General features: G+C 45.8%; 1 protein-coding gene and 1 non-coding gene across 2 annotated transcripts in view; one reads left to right on the top strand and one right to left on the bottom strand.

Annotated features, from left to right (window-relative positions):
• PRR5L (proline rich 5 like) overlaps positions 1–12,853 on the bottom strand; it is a 196,213-nt gene that overhangs the window by 76,945 nt on the left and 106,415 nt on the right. The window lies entirely within an intron of this gene.
• Positions 1,719–1,826, top strand: LOC126019980 (U6 spliceosomal RNA). Its single transcript, XR_007499575.1, has one exon. It is a non-coding gene; the product is annotated as a U6 spliceosomal RNA (small nuclear RNA).

Raw genomic sequence — 12,853 nt, 5'->3', positions numbered from 1 at the left:
AAGATCAGGTTCCAGAACTCAACTCCCTGACCTGTGACATCACCAAAGTACCCACTGATGAGGGCAGAGCATGAATTCTTCCAATACCTCTCTGTGCAGTATTGATATTGACTTTCATATGACCTTGAGAGCTTATCTGAAGCCTAAAAGAACCTACTGTCAAGAACTTTATAAGGTTGGCAGGAAAATAAATAGGTGTCAGAGACACAAGGTTTGCATGTACCCAACTCCATTTGAACCTTGGCAATGCATAACCATTCTACCCTCACTATTATATACTGCTATTCCTGAATGCCCTGCAGCATTGCTTGGCATGTCTTTGGTGGTCTCTGTACCTTCAGGACCCAATCAGCCCAGGACACTTGGGCCTTACCATTGAGCTGTTTAGCCTGTTCAGCTGAGTACCACCACAAGTGCTGCCCAAGCCCGGAAACTCTGCACAGAAGCTCTCCTCCCTGCAAAATCAGACACAAGAGGCAGTGTTCAGCAGAAAGGTGAGAATGAAGGAGCGTGAGGTCCCATGATCAAACCCAGTATCTCATACATATAAGGCATGAGCCCTGAAATTTGAACCATATTTCTGGTCCCTGTGGATCAGAATTTTATTATGTAAACTGTGTGTTGCCAGATATTAAGGAACCCAAGACCTCACATACACAGGAACTCTACAGAGCCACATCCCCAATTCTAATTAAAGTGGACAGGAGATACAGCTCAACATGCTAAATATGTCTCATGTGCAGGAGGCCTGAGTTCAATCTCTGTTACCATGTGGTCCCTATGAGCCCCCCTAAGCAACCGTGACTGAGATCCAGCAGCCAGCCTATCCAAGCAGAATTCTGAAAAGTGAAGGTTGCCATCCACCAAATCTCTCCATCACATCTGGGAACTGGTGTAGAATCAATTTGAGAGCAGCTTGAACAAAACAGGTAATATAAAAAAAGAGGGTTCATGCAGCTGAAGACACAAGCAATTTGTGACAGGGTTTGAGGCAGCTTGGTTCAGAAAAATATAGACACGGGGCTGGAGAGATAGCATGGAGGTACGGTGTTTGCCTTTCATTCAGAAGGACGGTGGTTCGAATCCTGGCATCCCATATGGTTCCCTGTACCTGCCAGGGGTGATTTCTGAACAGAGAGCCAGGAGTAACCCTTGTGCACTGCCGGGTGTGACCAAAAACCAAAAACCAAAAAAGAAAAAGAAGAAAAATATAGACACACGGGGCTGAAGCAGTGGCGCAGCGGTAGGTCATTTGCCTTGCACACAGCTGACCTAGGATGGACCACAGTTCGATCCCCTACCATCCCATATGGTCCCCCAAGCCAGGAGTGATTTCTGAGTGCAGAGTCAAGAGTAACCCCTAAACGTCACCAGGTGTGGCCCAAAAACCAAAAACAAAAGAACAATATAGACACTTATCAGAGTTCTTGCCAGATTTTTGCCCCCAACCTTGGGAAGAAAACAAAGAAATTCTTTCAAATCATCTCCAAGGCTTGAACTGAGCTAACACAGTCTCCGCCATGTGAAAGGAAGGGATTGAGGCAACCCAAAGACAACCCCTTAATCCTATATTTGCTAGAAACCTAACTTCTATTGTAAACTGAACCCTTCCTATCACCTAACCTCCACTACACAAATAACTTGGCTGGGTCAAAAAAAGAACCAGCCACTATAGAGAAAGGCCAGAGAGTTGGCTCAGCTAAGTACATACTTTGCAGGCTCACTTCAACTGCACATATACTAAAACTGGAACAATACAGAGAAGATTAGCATGTGCATACATGCACAAGGATGACATTCAAATTTGTGAAGAAGATCTGAATTCAATCCCCAGAACTCCATGGTTCTCTGTGCATCCCAGGAGCTATACCCAAGCACTAAACTTCTTGAGCATCATGGGGTATAGTCCCCAAATAAATAACACATTGGAGAAATTCTGTAATAAAAAGAGAAGCGAGACACTGCAATTGGCATTCAGCTCAAAGCAGAGTTGAATAATGACATAAGATGTTTCAGAAATGAGGAGTCAGAAGGAGATTGCAGATATAGCCAGGTAAGGTAAATCTATGCCTGCTTGAGACACAAGACCACAGCACCAGTAATTAGGATGACAATCAGGTTTTTGGGTTTTTGATCAGGTCAAAGGAGGAGTTGGAGATCTTCCAGGGTGTTATGTAACTCTCCCAAGCATTTTTGGGTTGCAGTGAACCTGTCAGTCCACCAGAGCAGAGAGTACATGGGATGGTCTTCTTCCCAAGATGGGGGTAAAAAAAAAAACTGACAAAAATGTTGATGGGTGTATGTATTATTTTGAACCAAGCTGCCTAAAACCCTGTCACACTTGCTTTTGTTCTCAGCTACACGAGTCTTCCTTTTAACACTGCCCATTTCATTCAAACTGTTCTCACACTGGTTCTGCATTGGTCCCCAGATGTGATAGAATCCTGGTGCACACCTTCACTTTGTAGGTTTCTGCTTGGGAAGGCTGTCTGCTAGAGCCCATGTGTGACCATGCATTGTCTCAGATTTGGAAAAAAAATTAGTAAATGGAGTCATCATTTGTGATGCTCTCTGTTGGGGGAGGAGGGGTGGCATCTCATTCATACTCTGGGAAGCACATGGTACCAGAGACTGAAGCGAGGTCCCTGCCTGTAAGGCATGCCTGAAGTCCCTCTGGATGATTCATAGTTAAAGGCACTTACTGTTCAATACTAGGACCTATAGCTGCAGTTCTGCAAGGACTCTGCAGTTCCAGGGATAATTTGAACCACTACAGTAGTGACTGGGTCTTCTGGACCACACCAGTGGTGCTTGGGGAAACTCGGGGTGCCAGAGGTTAACGCAGGGCCAGCCACATGCAAATCATTTGCCTTACCCTTGGTACTGTCTCTCCTGGCCCACTGGTATCATGACCTTAAGTTTGATTTCCTTAATTCTTGACTTGTTTCCCCCTTATCCTAGTCCTAAGTGTACCTACTTTAATAAAGAACCTCCACATCATCCTCAAAGGAGGATTCAAAACTCAGACAGAGTATAGGTGGCTGATGATTTATCCTAAGCTTATATCTTTACTGCAGAATAGAATGAGTGAGTCATCTTGTATCCGCAAAGCTTCCCTTGGGTAACCTGGCCAAGGATGTGGCTTAGTGAGAGATCACATGTTCGTATGTGAGAGTCTAGATTTAATCCCTAACAATGTAGGGAAAGAAATGGGGAGCACAGAGAAATAGTACAGGGGTTAAGGTCCTTGTCTTGTATGCCTGCCATTGTTGGTTCAATCCCAAACATCCCATTTGCTCTCCTGAGCACCACCAGGAATGACCCTGAGTACAGAGCCAGAAGTAAGCCCTGAGCACCACTAGTGTGGCCCTAGAACACAAAAACAAAAAAAATTCTGTTTGACATAGATATCCATACATTTCTGCCAAAAAACTCAGTTCAACGATTTGTTCTCCAGAGGCTGAAAGAACCAGTTGAACTTGGCTGTGAACTACTGCTTTTTAATGAGGCCAGTATATAATAATAATAATCATTTATTATCCTGCTATGGAATATGTAATATTTTTTACAGGGGCACAAGGAGAGGCAGAAAATGAGAAAATGTCTTCTCTACATTGAAGACTTTCTCTTAAAGCCTCGAAAAATCCCAGAAACAGTCTGGGAATTTTTAAAAAGCCAGCTTAAATTTAATAGACCGTTTAAATTCCTAGTTGAAGGTAATTAGAGAGCAAGCAGTATTTCTTTAAATGCTGCTAGGCAGAACTTAATCCAATTTAGGTAATCACTAACCTTTGCTTTTTTTTTTTAACCTTTTTTTTTCTCGCTCTCTCATCTAAGTGAAATCCAAGGATTGATCTACAAAGACCATAAACTGGCACAGCATATGAAAAGAATATTTAAAGAGAAATATTGGGTAATCATTACCTCAAAGGGTCAAGTCCATTTAAAATGGAAACAGGTCTCCTGGGCTCCTTCAGTCATCTGGGCTATAACCCAGGGCTTCTAAGCAGGCATCTTTAAAAAAGGAGGCCTTCGGGCCGGAGAGATAGCATGGAGGTAAGGCATTTGCCTCTCATGCAGGAGGTCATCGGTTCGAATCCCGGCGTCCCATATATGGTCCTCCCGTGCCTGCCAGGAGCAATTTCTGAGCCTGGAGCCAGGAATAACCCCTGAGCACTGCCGGGTGTGACCCAAAAACCACAAAAAAAAAAAAAAAAAAAAAAAAAAAGGAGGCCTTCCCAGGGAGGGGGATACAGGTGTTCCCTCCCCCACATTTCCTCTCTGGGTACCTCATGAGGTCTGCCAGTCACTACCAGATCCAGCTCTGCTATGTCATAGCCTGACTTAGCCAGACTAAAGCAAGGAATTCCCTGCATGCACACAATCTACAGAGCCTACCTTGTAACTGTTGTCAGAATTATCCAGCTATCCCTTCAGACCACACATCTCTTTTTCCCTCAATTTAGAGCTCCCACAATGCTCTGAAATGATTACTGATCCAGAAACTTACATGTGAAACATTGGGAATTTTTTCTGAATGTTTGAGACCCTGCGTTCTTCAGGGAGGGCCTGGAAGAAAAGACGTTAAAATGTAATAGCAAAAAAAAAAAAAAAAAAAATGTAATAGCAAGGTCTAATCAATAATACAGCAGGTAAAACATTTGCCTTGCACATGGTCAACTTAGGTTCAATTCCTGACACTATACAGGGGTCCTCAAACTTTTTAAACAGGGGGCCAGTTCACTGTCCCTCAGACCATTGGAGGGTCTGACTATAGTAAAAACAAAACTTATGAACGAATTCTTATGCACACTGCATATATCTTATTTTGCAATGAAGAAACAAAACAGACACAAATAGAATATGTGGCCCGAGGGCCATAGTTTGAGGACACTGAATGGTCTCCCTGATCCTAACTCTGATCTGAGTGCTGAACTAAGAATAACCCCTGAGCACTTCTAGGTGTGGCCCAAAATAAAACAAAATTCATTGGCAAGAACAAGAAACTTAGGTTGACATCTGCATGACATCAAGCTCTATGTTCACATCATAAAATACATAAAATAAAATCTAGCTGTCCCAATTGTGGGGAGGTTTAAATTTTCTTACCATAACTCTACCTGCTCACAGTACTTGTCCAACAAATATTTGGGCTTGTACACGTTTCAAAATAAAACTTTCATATAAGAAAGCGAACAAGATGATGGAGAGTAGAGGGATTATGGCATAACCCTGGTACCACATGGTACATGATCATTGCCAGGTGCAGCCCTGGAGTCTTCCAAGAACAGCCAGGGTGGTCCAGGTAACTTTAAGCAGCACCATATCCTTGGGTATTACATTAAACCATTGGCCCACCTGACAAGATTGCAGGAAGGGGCCTCAGGACACCTGAGCACACTGCTCAGCACCCTTCTATCCACTATGCACTACTCCCCACAAATGAACAAATCCATCACCTCTGATGTCTACATAAAACATTAAAATAAAACTCTTGGGACCAGAGAGATAGCATGTAGGTAGGGCGTTTGCCTTGCATGCTGAAGGACGGTGGTTTGAATCCCAGCATCCCTTATGGTCCCCTGAGCCTGCCAGGAGTGATTTCTGAGAATAGAACCAGGAGTAACCGCTGAGTGCAGCTGGGTGTGACCCAAAAAAGTAAAAATAAAAAATAAAATTTTTCCTCAATAACCCAGCCACTTTGTGATAAAAAAAATTAATAATAAGAAAGATACCACTGAGCTAACCAATTACAAGATGATCTACTGAGCAACTGAGGAATTGAAAGAAGACATCTCCAAGACATCTTGGCACAAACCTGGGGTAATAGATTTGGGGGATGTTCTCAGTTCCACCCTTGTTGGAGGGCTTTTGAGAAGGTAGTTAAATCTTTAAGCTTCGGTGCATTTATCTATATAATGGAGACATAAAAGTGCCTGCCTCATTACTGCTTAGGTACTAATAATATATGATCACATATCTATTCCATTTTTTGTTTGGGAGGGGAAAATTTTGCATTGCTCAGAGTTTGATTGTGTCCCTGTGCTCAAGGAGCACACCCAGTTGTGTTCTATGTGGACTAAAAGTGGTACAGGGGAGAAGCCAATTCAGTCAAGTTTAAGGCAAGCTCCTTAGCTGTTGTACTATCACTCAGGCCCCAATAAGCACATCTCTTAGTGCAAAGTGCAAGGCTACAAAGATCTGAGGAGGTTTTGCTTCCTCTTTCGAGTTTTATATGTTTTATAAAGTTCATACAGAACATTACTGGAATTCATCTAAGCATCTAAGACATCCTGTTGAATCTGAAAGATGTGAGGTCTTCTGAATGAGAATAATCCATTCTAAAATGGATCAGCTAAGGCCTTAGTTTTTTGGTTTACTTTATTTTAATTGGGAGGGGGGAGTTCATATCCAGCAGTGGTCAGGGCTTACTTCTGGCTCTGTGCTCAGGGACCACTCCAGGTCGTGTTCAGGTGGGATCATAAAGGGTGTTGGGGATTGAACCCATTTTTGCTGCATGCACGGCAAGCACCTTCCCACTATCTTAACTCTCTGACCCAAGGCTTGTGTTTCCTTTTCTTCCTTTTTGTTTTTGTTTTTGTGTCACATCCATCGGTGCTCAGGTGTTCAGGGTTTATTCCTGGATCTGTCTCAGGGATCACACCTGGCTGACTCAGGTGCCACAAAGAATGCTGGAGTTCAAACCTAGGTCCTCTATGTGCCAGGCAGGCAAGCCATATGAGCTTTACTATCTTCCAGCCCCAAAGTCTTGTTTTCTTTTTTATTTTGTTTGTTTGTTTGTTTGGGGCTACACCTGGCAGTGGTCAGGGGTTACTCCTTGCTCTGCACTCAGAAATTACTTCTGGCAAACTCGGGGGACCAAATCGGACGCCAGGGATAGAACCCAGCTTGACCGTGTGCAAGGCAAAAGCCCTGCTCTGCTGTGCTATCACTGACCTCAGGCCTTGTTTCTTAAACCACAAATGGCTCTATCTCTTAGACTAGACACATCACCAAAAATACTGAAGGGACAATATTTGGGGTTAGGTAAACTGAAAACATTGTGAATGGGCCAATCATTGCTTCTACTTGTCTTGAAAATTCGGCAAGAAACTGTCCTAAGCAGCTAGATCCCAGGGTCACATTCTAGGCTCAATCCTACCACAAAGTAAGTGCAAACCAACCAGACAGGTTCTACAGAAAGAAGCCCAGCACCTTTCACAGTCCTATGGGGAAATCTCACGGGGGGGGGGGGGGGAATGTAAAATGTGACTCGGGTCGTTCTGCAAGATTTTGTTCCCCTCCCTGACCCTCTTGCTGCCTTCTGCTGCCAATAACGGCGCCTTCCAAGGGAGAACAATTGACCAGGGCTAGAACTGAGTACTATGACGGGGTGCACGGTGAAGGAAACGTCATGAAGCAACGGGTGGTGAATCAGAACGCCAAAAGTAGATAAAAAAAGGGGGGGGCAACCTCCAAGAGCACACTTGGGGAGACAGGAAAGAAGGGCCAGAGGTGGGAGGAATCTGGACGGCTGGCGCCCTCCACTGCTTTAGTTGTATTTTTTGGGCAACAGGTCCAGAATTCCACCATCCTAAACAGGGATGCCCAGAGAAGTACAGAAAGTTGTCCAGAAGCTTTCCCCATCCCCACTGCAAACTAGTCTTTCCCCTGGTGAGGCGCATCTCACTAAAACTTGCACACTGCGGGGTTGCAAGTGGTTTCCACAAATATTCACCGTTGCGCTGCAGAAGGCTAGAACGCGCGCTCCAGGCACCATTGGGGCAGAGACAGCGGCCAATGATTTAGGACAAGGGCTGGCTGGGGTGGGTGGGAGAGGAGAAGACAAACCCAACTCACCAACTAGAATGGCATGGCACCCACCGCCCCGCAGGAGGCAGCTCCTGAAGCACCCCTTTTAGAAGCCACCCCCCCCCCAAAGTCCAAGACACAGCGGCTGGAGCTGCGGGAGCGAAAGCGCACCCGGTTGGCAAGAGCTTGCGGAGCGCGCGCCCAGCCAGGCACACGTGGGAAAAGCCTCCCCGAAGAGTGGGGTTGGACGCCACAAAGTTGAGGCCCAAAGAGGGGGTGCTGCAGCCGGCTGGGGCTCCCCTCCGCTGCGCCCGGCCCGCCCAGCCAGCGGAGCGGAGCGCGCGGGACAAAGCGGCCGCCGCCTTCTCTGCGCGCCCCTCCCGTGCCTCCCTCCAGAAAAAAAAAAAAAAAGAGGGTGACAGGCAAAAAGAGCTAGTTTTGGGGTGCCCGGTGGGGGACCAGCTTTTTAGCTAGGCCGAATAAGAAAGAAGAAGCACCAAGGAGCCCACTTTCTTTTTCGCTTTCCAGGCATCACCCGTCCCACCCCGCAGCGATCCCCCCAAAAGCCACCCACCCGCAGCGGTAGGAATGCGCCCCCCACATCCCTTCTCGCCAACTCTCCACCCACACTCGCAGCCGAGTTTGTTCCTCTGTGTCCGCCCCGCTCCTCATCCTCGTGGGTGGAGGTTCCTCCACCACCACCACCACCCCAGTTGTCCCCGAGCCACTTTCCTTCCCTCCCCGGGATCCCGCCTCGCCTGATCGTGTCTGTGTCTGGCCATCGGGTATCTCCTTTGGGGACTTCCCCGACTCACCCCCTTTTTGGGGTCCCCCGCATGAGTCACCTCGAGTGGCGCGCACACTCCGCAGCTCGTGGCCTCCGCCCCAGCTCGCCAGCGCCCAGGAAAAAAAGTTTCCGGGGAGCTCGAGTAAGTTTTCTAACCCGAGAGAGAAAAAAAAAAGGGGGGGCGAGTTGCAGGGCTCCTCCGGCCCGCTGCGCTCTGCACAGGGGCTCCGCCTCCGCCCTCCTCCCGCAGCTCCTCCCGCTGCTCTTGCTTCCACTACCGAGTCAACAAACCCGGTGGCCGGCTTCAGAGCTCGCTCCCGGGGCCCGGCGGGTGACTCGTTTCCCTCCTTTTTCTGCTGACGGCCTCCCCCCCTTCTCCCCTCCATCTCCTCCCACTTTTCCTGTCCTATGCGCCTCTTTTACTTCTCTCCAACCGCCTTTACCCGGTCCCCCTCTAAGGTCCCTGCACCCTGCTGGCGAGGAAAAAAGGTGGTAGATGGGGCAAGGGGCGCCTGCACTTACACCCCCTTTCAACAATTTCAGGAAATCCCATTCTTGCTCTGCAAAAGCCCGGGGAGGATGCAACAGGTCAAGGAATCCGCATACCAAGCAAGCACCTGCAGCATCGAGCCTCCCCCTGACGCTTTCTGTACCCGCTGCATACCACACACACACACAGACACACACACAGACACACACACACACACACACACACACACACGAAGCCCCTGATGCTTTCTGTACCCGCTGCATAACACACACACACACACACACACACACACACACACACACACACACAAACTCAAGAAAAAAGAAATCATCCGGCTTCACTAAGAGGAAGCTGATTCCCAAAGTTTGGTTTTTATTTTGTTTTGTTTTTCTGTGTTGGCGCCACATCTGACAGTGCTCAGATCTTCTCTCTCTCTCTCTCTCTCTCTTCTCTCTCTCTCTCTCTCTCTCTCTCTCTCTCTCTCTCTCTCTCTCTCTCTCTCTCTCTCTCTCTCTCTCTCTCTCTTCCCCCCTCTCTCCTCTCTCTCTCTTTCCCCCCCGCCCCTCCACGCTCAGAAATCACTCCTGGCAGGCTCAGGGGACCATATGGGATGCGGGATTCAAACCACTGACCTTCTATGAAAGGCAAATGCCTTACCTCCATGCTATCTCTCCAGCCCCACTCTTGTTATTATTAAGGGAAAAACATCTCTCTCTCTCTCTTCTCTCTCTCTCCTCTCTCTCCTCTCTCTCTCCTCTCTCTCTCCTCTCTCTCTCCTCTCTCTCCTCTCTCTCTCCTCTCTCTCTCTCTCTCTCTCTCTCTCTCTCTCTCTCTCTCTCTCTCTCTCTCTCTCTCTCTCTCTCTCTCTCTCTCTCTCTCTCTCCCCCCCCCCCCAAGGCTCACTCCTGGAAATATTCAGGGGGACTTTTTGCGGCGCCAGACGGAAGTGGGATTGGCCTTGTGCATGGCAAGCGACATTTTTCATATAACACCAATTGGAGCTTAGGGGTCTGTGCTGGAAGTGCTCAACCTTATACGGTGCTAGGAATGGGGCAGGGGTGGATTGCGTACAAGGCAAGCACCTTACCTCGATACTCTCTTTCCAGTCTTCCACGAGAAGTTTGAAGTGCATAAATAAAAATACAATCCTGAGAAACTCCCACCTGAGATTTGTAAAATCTTCCTTTTAAAAGCCCCAAATTCTCCTTTCTACTGAATTGGAATGAATTGGATGATTCTTGTAGAATCAGATCAACAACAAAACCCCCAACCAATCCCTAAAGTGAAAAACAATGTAAAATTACTTTCAAAACTTTGCTTGGGGCAGGTGTTAAGCATTCGATGCAGCTGTCTTTAGGACTTGGGTGACTCGCATAATTTCACCCAAGAGTTGAGCAGGAAATGTTTTTCAAATGCAACCCTCTCACACATCACACTTAGGCATGGAAACCACAGTGACATTTGCTGTCAACTAGATGTATGTGTCCTATGTCAAAACAGAGAAAAAAAGTATTGCTTGGGTTTTGGACACCACAACCTTCCAAACCTATGTGGTTGGTTGAGGTGTACTGGGGGAGCTGGTGGCTTTAGCTCTGATGGGGCACTTCCTTTGTGACACTCGATGAAGTTGAAGAAATATTCTCCATGCAAGCCCCAGGGCTGATGAAGAGATGTGCAGTCTCAGTCCAGGAATGACATTCTATGACTTCTCACTGAGTAACGATTTAAGCAGAGAGATCAGTTGAATGAAAAAGCGAGCAAAAGGGCTGGTAAAGGTGAGTGTCTGGGAAAGAAAAGCTGGAGTGGACAGTGATCCGGAGGGCAAAGCAGAAATGTCTGCAGCAGATGTCTTGGGCTGTAGCATTCTAAACCTGGAATCAGAAGTGGCCTTAATACCACCATCTCTTCTTACTGCTGAATTGACTATGCAAACCCAGCCAAGAGTGTCCTGAGTGTAAACCAGGAGTAACCCTTGAGCATAGCCAGATGTGTCTCCCAACCCACCCTTCAAAATCGGGGGTAAAAGTAGTATCTTCCTAGGGTAATTATGAGAATTTATTAAATTTATGCAAAACACGTGTTATAGAGTCGCTGCTGGCAGTCAACAGATGCTAAGCATTATTAAATACTATGGTTGCAATAAAAAGGGAACTCTTTTTCAGGACTACAAGAAAGCTGGCCTGTTCTGGAACACTCATTCCACACTGTTTGGTCCTCTCCTCCATCAAGCTTTACCCAATGAGGCCATCGCTTTATTATACTTTATTTAAAAGTATAATTCACTTATTTCTCTGAAGCCCTCTCATCTAACTCTTCTTTCTTTTCTTTCTTTATTTCATTTCTCATCTTGTAGCATACTACATAGCTTATCTTCCTTTTCTCTTTCCTTCCTTCCTTCCTTCCTTTCTTCCTTTTTTCCTTCCTTCCTTTCTTTTTTTGGGGGGAAATAATATCCAATGGTGCTCAGGACTTACTCCTGGTGAGCTCAGGATGAGGACCATATGGGATGCTGGGGATCAAACCCAGGTCAGTTGCATGCAAGACAAAGCACCTTCCTGGCTGTACTATTGTTCCAGTCACCTTATATTGTTTATTTTAAAAAAATGTTGGGGCCAGAGAGATTATGCACTGGGTATGATGCTTACCTCCTATAAAGTCAACACTGGATCAATATGTGGTACTATATGTGGTATCCCACACACCACTAAGAGAGGTCCCTGAGTACCACCACCTAATTAATATCTTTCCTATTGGCTTTTCTTTCCAAGCTAGAGTTCAGCTGTATGATAAACTGCCCAAAATCTTACAAGTGTGCCTGGTGTGTACTATGTACTCTGTGCATATAGTATAAATGATTCCACACGTAGATTCATTTCACAACTTTATGCTAAACCAATTGCCTACGGTGGGTTGGGCACTGTGCAATAATAAAAGTTTAATCACAAGGCCTATCCAAGAATAAGAGTAAAGGGAAGTATTCATTAAGTAAGCAATGCTAGCTCAGTGGGATGCCATAAAAAAGGGGGTTCAAGGTCTGAAAGGGGAGTTTTAAGAGGTTAAAGTTTCTTTAAAACCTAAGAGTTGCTAATTTCATAAGCAGAATTTTCTTAGAATGAGAAACCATTCAAGAAAGTGAATCGAAGCTTCTTAAGACCATAAGTATAATGCCTTATATTTATCACCATATTTAAAAAGCAACACCAAAATTCTAACTATATGTCAATGGAATGTCTAAATACCTTCACTCAATAGGAAATTTGTTATAAAAAATTAAGACAGGTCTTCCCACTTAAACATTCCTTTATGGAGGAGGAAGTTTTAGGACTTTACTAGACAAATCAGGTACAGAATTTACCATGTTTGCAGCCTCTAAAATGGAAATTATCTCAATGGGTCCCTATTGAAACTCTTAGGCAGTCCTTTTAGGCTAAGAAAGGAGCACCTGGCCCATTGTAGTCAATCTTCAGATTTTCTCTGTAACAAACTCTCACCCCCAAAGTAGGTCCATCAGTTTCCAGTTTAGGAATGTGAACACACACACACACACAAACACACACACACACACACACACACACACACACACTGCTGGTTTTCAGAACAAAAGCAGAAAGGTCAGGACTTTGTAGGGCAGATTCTAGAAGTTACAGATTAGTTGTCAGTGGACAAACTAGATCGCTATCAGATATGTATCATTAGCATACCCTGGTGTCACCATTTAAAAAAAACACTTGCTAGTTTATAAATTTTCAACCTGGCTTAAAAGA

This window comes from Suncus etruscus, chromosome 9, assembly GCF_024139225.1.
Source record: "Suncus etruscus isolate mSunEtr1 chromosome 9, mSunEtr1.pri.cur, whole genome shotgun sequence".
Taxonomy (NCBI): Eukaryota; Metazoa; Chordata; class Mammalia; order Eulipotyphla; family Soricidae; genus Suncus; species Suncus etruscus.
Note: the sequence above shows the minus strand (reverse complement) of the source record. Positions and strands in the feature narration are given on the sequence as shown.